General features: G+C 37.1%; 1 pseudogene; it reads left to right on the top strand.

Moving 5' to 3' along the window:
* Positions 1–311: 311 nt before the first annotated feature.
* On the top strand, positions 312–4,264 carry LOC125124740 (nicotinamide phosphoribosyltransferase-like; annotated as a pseudogene).
* The last annotated feature ends 3,362 nt before the right edge of the window (positions 4,265–7,626 follow it).

Below are 7,626 nucleotides of genomic sequence, written 5' to 3'. Positions count from 1 at the left end.
TAGATAGGTTGATTTGTGTCCTATTTTAGATTCCACATATAAGTGATATCATGTGACATTTGTCTTTCTCTTTCTGACTTACCTCACTTAGTTTCAACATTCTTAAGTCCTTCCTATGTACCAGTCACATTGTACTACAAAGACACACACAATTATATGCATGTAATTCTCACAACAGCCAATGAGTCTGCATTTCACAGGTAGGATAACTGACAGTAAGCGAGACTAAATAATGAATTCATTCAATTATATATGGTTAGCCAGTGGCAAGTCGTGGTTATGCATAAAGTTATTTTGGCTCCACAGTGACGATGCTAATCCCTGTACGATACATCCTCTCTAATGATCCCGGGCAAGTACCAGGATCTCTCAATCTGCGGGGTGATGCCATCTGCAACAGACTCGCCTGGGTACATACTAAAGGGTAATTGCTATGCTCTCTGACTCACTTTCCAAATTAGAGTCTCTAGAAAGCAGACCCCAAAGATCCACTTTTTTAATTTACTCCAGGGGTGACTTTTTAAAAATGCCAATATTTGAGAGTGAGTGTGGCAAACAGGTACGCGCACGACTGTGAGAATAATACAGTGGAGAGACGATGCTATCCGAAGTCGGCTGACCTTGTTTTTAATCCCACCATGCAAGTAATAAGTTCTTTGACTTTGGACAAGTTACTTAACCTTTCTGGGCCTATATTTTCCCATCTGCAAAGACATAATATTAGATCAGATGTCTACTGTAACATTTGGCAAATATTTTAAATAATAGCCCCCTCCCCCACAACATGAGAACTATTAGTTCTATTAGGCTCTGCCTTGATCAGTCCATCTACAAGTTCTGTTTGAAGGGCCAGCCCCTGTGCTCAAGACTTTCACTGTCTGGAGTAGAGTCAAGACTGTTCAGCATCACAGCCAGGGAAGACTATAACCTGGGAGCAAGAGCATGGATTTCCTTCCCTGGCCTCCAGTATTCTTCTAGGCATAATTAAATATGCATGAGTAAGTGCTACCTTTCCAAACGTTCCAGGGCTGGGGCACAGAGGTAGATTTTTCTGGCCAGCAGCATATTTTCATGGAAAACAAACAGTATTTTCTATTTGAGAAAGCAGGGACATTTAGAACTGACAGCAACAGCTCCCTAATCTATTTCAGTTAAGAGGTAATCATTTCCAATCACTGAAACCATTCCTGCAAATCCAACAGCATGCATTTCATTTGTGGCTCACACAACGGTACTGGCCTTTACTAGAGAAGTAAATATGTCCTCAGTGGCTGCTTTGTATTGGCAATTAACCGATCTGTTGGCAGAGTCTGGCGTCTGCATATGCAAATGCATGTTTAGCAGCACACCATGGAATGCAGGGACACAAGCATATTTCACAGGCATATTCTGGGAACCTGGAAGAAAATGTGGTCTTTATTTTAATCTGCAGTGGCTGTCCAGTGTTTTCCATACCAACATGTTTACTAAATGAGTGTTTGATATTTAGGTCCCAAAATAAACAGCTAATGAATATTCATGTATGGTGAAGGCAATCAGAGAAAGAGCCAAGAATAGATCTTCAGAGCGCATACTCCTACTTCCCATCTGTAACCATTAGGATAACAGGACTACACTGCCACTAGCGAGGTGCAGAGTCATTCATTCAACCAACAGCTATCACTGCACCTTATGTACGAGCCATGAAAATAAACAACGGTGGCTTTTTTTTTATTTCAAGAGAAAAAAATCACCTGAAAGTAGAGAATAACGATTAAAAAATATTTATTCAACAAATATTTATTGAGTACATACTTCATGGGAGACACTGATGTAGGCTCTGAAGCTTCAAGCAATGTTTATTTAAAAAGTGATAAAAATAATTTCCCTTGCAGAGTTTATGTTAACTTTAGGAAGACAAAGATCAAATGCATATAAAATACACAGGATGACAGACAGTGATGAGTACTCTTCAAGAAAGAAAGAAGGGAGGGTGGGAGGGAGGAATAGGGGGTGCTGGTGAAAGGAGGTTGATTTAAATAAAGAGATCAGGAAAAGTCCCACCAAGAGGTTAAAATCTGATTATAGATTTGATGAAGATAAGAGAGTGAATCACTGGGGCATCAGTGGCAAGAGTGCTATAGGCAGAGAAGAGTGTAAGTGCAAAATCTCAGAAGCAGGTGAGTGCCCAGTAAGTTAGAAGAAAAAAAGGGAGGCTTGTAGGACTAACACAGAGGGAACAAACTTTAAGAAAGTAGTGAGAGGGATAAGAAGACGACAGATATAAGGCTTTGTAAACCATAAAAAACTTTTGATTCTGAGACAGGAAGCTACTGCGATTTAAGCAAAGGAATGGCATCATCAAACTTTTACTTTAAAAAGTAAACACAAACATAAGTGATATCATATGGTGTTTTTCTTTCCCTTTTTTGACTTACTTCACTTAGGATGGGAATCTCTATAGATGCATCCATGTTGCTGCAAATGGCATTAACTTGTGGGGTCTAAAATATGGCACACATGAATCTATCCACAACACAGAAACACACTCACGGAGATACAGAACAAACTTGTGGATGCCAGGGGAGAGGGGGGAGGGAGTGGGATGGACTAGGGGTTTGGGGTCAGCAGATATAAACTACTGCAGTTAGAATGAATAAGTGGTGAGACTCTACTGTATAGCACAGGGTTCTACATTGAATCTCTTGGGATAGAACAGGATAGAAGATAATATAAGAAAAAGAGGGTATATATGTGCATGTCTGGGTCTCTTTGCTATACAGCAGAAGTTGGCACAACATTGTAAATCAACTATACTTCAATACAAAAATTAAAAACAGACTTTTGTTAACCCACGTTGTGTAACTGGGTTACAGAACACTGTAAGCCAGTTATCATGGAAAACATAAAAATCATTATAAATAAAAAAAATTAAAAACAGAAACATAAATAAAAAGAATTTGCTAAAAAATAAAATTAAATTAAAAGAGAGACATTTGCCATGGAGCCGAAAGTAGAATACAGCAGACGAGGGCAGAAGAAGGAAATCCAGTGGGGTGGGCTTTGCTATTATCACGTTAGAGATGGAGGCTTGGATTAGAGTAGCTGCGGTGAAGTTGGCAGCCACTAGTTGGATTTTGGATACTTTACATGTGGAGCTAATATGATTTCTTGGACCATCTGATTTTCACTTTGAGATATAATATATATACAGAAAGTGTGTAAATGTAAATGTGAAATTTACCAAATAACGTAAAGCAAACACCAAGTATCCCCACCCAGGCTAAGGAACAGAACACAGCCAGCACTCCAGACGCTCCACAGAGTGAGCACGCTGGAAGAGAGATGGGGTATGCTATGCAGCAGAATGAGAGACATAAAGGAGACCCAAATGAAATCTATAAAGCTGAAAATTAGAAGGTATTAAATTAAGAAAATCACTAGATAGGACGAATTGCAGAATAAACGATTAATAAACTTTCCAAGATTATGTCTTTAGTGGAAAAGGATGGGAACACATTCTTGAGAAACAGGATGGACAGCTTCCAATAGAAGTAAAAGCTGTTCCCACAGTCTCTTGTCATTCCCAGAGGAAGCTTCTCTTCAGAGTAAAAAACATAAATTCAGAGTTACTGGCTAACAGATTGTACTGAGACTATTCTTATTCAGTCCTGATATCTAATCGCAGTGGTTCAAACTGCTAGAGCAGAAGAAAATATGGGCCAAATATTTATTATAAACGTCCAATAACTTAGATGGTCTGGCATACAAGTTACATGATTTGGGCTATAGAATAATCTCTTTTTAAAAGACTGCTGGCAGTGGAGCCTCTGCATACTTGGTTAATTTCAAATGAACAGATAGAGTAACAGGAATTGCTTTAATTAAAAAATACTATAGAACAAAAGATCCTGTTCCAGGCTATTCTGTTCTAGTGGCAGAACACAGTACCATAACAGCTTGAGAGAAGACTGTAAAAAAATATGCTTCTGAACATAGAAAAACACTTTTTATCAGTACCTGGGTCTATGGTCTATAATAACTACCATAATTATGCCATGTGAGAGAAAACAGAGGGTAAGGATCTAAGACATTTAATAGCACCAAAGTATGCAGAGGCAGCACTAATAATCATACCTGATTCTTGAAATCATCTTAACATTGTATTAAATATTAGGATATTTTAGCTAAGAATTTCTCTCATACTGAGAGCTCAAAGAGCTACAAGTTTTTGCCACTTTATCTTAGGGTTAGCCAAGGGGAGAGTGCAGATATGAAGCCTTAAAAGAGATCATGGAATGTGTGAAGTGTTGGGCTTCAAATCTCCTTCAGGAAGATTGAATCGAAGCCTCTGGCTAAAACAGGAATTACCGGATCCTTATTGACACATTCGTCTCATTGTAAAGCCTCCTCCCCCAACCCTGAGCAACCTGTCCTACTCCTTCCTACCCGCTACCAGGAACAGTAGGCAGCCCACTCCTCTCCCCACCTTGTATGCCCCAACCAACCAGCAAGTGTATTGTTAAGACCCCTTTTTTCCCAATCAGCAGGTCAGCAGGGGTATCACAAGACCTCTCCCTTCTTCCTGGGTTATAAAAACAGACAGACCACACACTATCTCAGTGTTGGCTTTCCCTGGTTGTCAGAAAGTCATCCTGCTGCATCAGCAGCATTTCTGTTCTCATAAACTCTTCTTTCTCTTCACTTCATGCTCTGATACTTTCTAGAAATTCTTCTTCCAACCATGTGCACAGACCAGGACATGAAGCAAAAAACAAAAATGGAGTGTTGAAAGTGCTTCCTTTGGTTTCGGTGGAAGATTTGCTACCAAAATTACCAAGGTATCCTTTTTTAAAATATATGTGTATGTGTGTGTGTGTGTATATATATATATATATCTATAATGTATATATAATTTTATATATATATATAATGATTGTTATGTTTTTCCGTTATAGCTGGTTTACAGCGTTCTGTCAATTTTGTACTATACAGCATGGTGACCCAGTTACACATGCAGGTATACATTCTTTTTTCTCACATTATTATGCTCCATCATAAGTGACTAGACATCGTTCCCAGTGCTACACAGCAGAATCTCATTGCTAATCCATTCCAAAGGCAATAGTCTGCATCTATTAACCTCAAGCTCCCAATCCATCACACTCCCTCCCCCTCCCCCTGGGCAATGACAAATCTATTCTCCAAGTCCATGATTTTCTGTTGAGAACTATAAAACATTAATCAAGGAAATTAAAGAAGATGTAAAGAAATGGAAAGATATTCCATGCTCCCGGGTTGGAGCAATTAATGTTGTAAAAAAGGCCATCCTACCCAAAGCAACCTACAGATTCGATACAATCCCTATCAAATTACCCAGAACTAGAATAAACAATCCAAAATTTTACAGAGAACCACAAAAGGACCCAGAATTGCCAAAACAGTTCTGAGGAACAAAAACCAAGCAAGAGGCATAACTCTCCCAGACTTCAAGAAATACTACAAAGCTGCAGTCATCAAGACAGTGTGCCACTGGTACCAAAACAGACATACAGACCAATGGAACAAAATAGAGAACCAAGAAATAAACCCAGACACCTATGGTCAATTAATCTTTGACAAAGGAGGCAAGAATATAAAATGGGAAAAAAAAAGTCTATTCAGCAAGTATTGCTGGGAAACCTGGACAGCTGCATGCAAATCAATGAAACTAGAACACACCCTCACACCATGCATGAAAATAAACTCAAAATGACTTAAAGACTTAAATATAAGACAAGACACCATTAAATTCCTGGAAGAGAACATAGGCAAAATATTCTCTGACCTCAACCTTACAAAGGTATCTCTTGAAATCTTCCTTCAAGTATAATCAGGTTGTAATCACTGGCCTTAGGATCAATGTCGTTATGGGCCCAGTTGCTGATCCCAACAAAAGGCCCAGCAAGGGCTGATTGTCTTTACGTAGCAGACAATCTTGTTGCACTTGAAAAAAGAAAAGACTCCTTGAAGTAAATGGTCATGTTATTCTCTAGACTGTCTTCAAGAATGAGATGATGACAAAAAACTATTCATTTGATGGAGTTAAAAAAAAAACCAAAGCTGGATATGGAAGTAGAAGCAGCATCTCATTAGGCTTTGTTTCTTATGATTGGATTTATGTATATGTGTATGAATATATATACATGCATGTGTGCATAGATCTATTGCGAATATATAATACATGATGTTTATCATATAGGCATATGAGGTTTCTTTGTGCTTTATGATGCATTACAGTGAAATTATTTGTTGATTTATAAATATACTGCCCTTTGATTTTTTTTTTCTTTTTTCTCCCAATGTTTAGGTGATCTCAAAGCAAGAAATGTATTTAATTATGTAAAAGATTAATGCTAAACTTTTTGGGCCCTTTGTCAGTAGGTTATAATTTGATCTGGTATTGATCTTTTCACAAAGAACAGAACTGAGGAACTCATGTAACTGAAGATCACACAAAATAAATCTGCATAAAATTATCATTACTGTTTTATGTTTATATTTTATTTTTACACAAGATCGTGTAAGATATAATTAAAGCTCCAATGACTTAACAATCTTTCCAATTTTTAATGATTTTTAGGAATGAAGACTTTAAGAAAATACTTGAAAATAAATTACACTGCCTTTTATTCATTAATCAGAAAATAAAATATGGCCTCAGTGAAGTTGTTTGTCTTATCACATGGCTTGAAATATTTGTCAGGACATGTCCTACAGAATTACTAACCTCAATGCCCTTTGTAGAATATATATTAATTGTTCTATATTAAAGAAAACAGTGGATGCTACTGGAATGCCAAGGCACTGTACCGTGATTATATACATTGGCCACAGTATTGTACTGGTGAAATGTCAAATTTGAAATGCTTGTACTGCAATTTTACATGATAGGAATCGCTGTGGCTCTAATATACACCTCACGAGCTTAGGGGGATAATTATTTCCAGGGAGAAATTCTACTTCAACTATAGAATATGTATGTAAAATTTGACAAAGGTGTTAAGTAGTGTATTTTAAAGTAATTGCACTTCTGAATTTATTTTTTGTATCCTGTGGCTGATGTGACTAAAATGAATGACTGGAGTGGTGAGTAAGTGTACTTGTTATAAATGTTTCAATCCTGTTATATTTTATTAAGTTCTTTTAAAAAACCATTGAAGAACTGTTGACTTACAAAGCTGTGCATATCAACATATACATCTATCCATTCCTTTTCATATTCTTTCAAAAATTAAATTGGATATTAAATGGTATAAAAATATTAGTGAACTTGAAGATAGAACAATAGAAATTATTTTGACTAAAAGAGAGAAAAAGTACTGGAAAAAATGAAAAGCATCAGTGAGCTGTGGGACAACTTCATGTTTCTTAATATAGAAAGTTTTGGAATCATTATTCCCAAAGGCAAAGAAAGGAAGGGAAAAAGAAACATATATTTAAAAAAAAGGCTGAAAATCTTGGAAAGTTGATGAAAACTATACACACAGAGATTAAAGAAGCTCAACAAACCCCAAACACAGGAAATACAAAAGGACCTATCCTTGATCCTCTGTATATAATGTGTCTATCTGCATTGGCTGATCTGAAGATTTTCTTTCTTCCCTG

Source organism: Phacochoerus africanus, chromosome 4 (assembly GCF_016906955.1).
Source record: "Phacochoerus africanus isolate WHEZ1 chromosome 4, ROS_Pafr_v1, whole genome shotgun sequence".
NCBI classification, from domain to species: Eukaryota; Metazoa; Chordata; class Mammalia; order Artiodactyla; family Suidae; genus Phacochoerus; species Phacochoerus africanus.
Note: the sequence above shows the minus strand (reverse complement) of the source record. Positions and strands in the feature narration are given on the sequence as shown.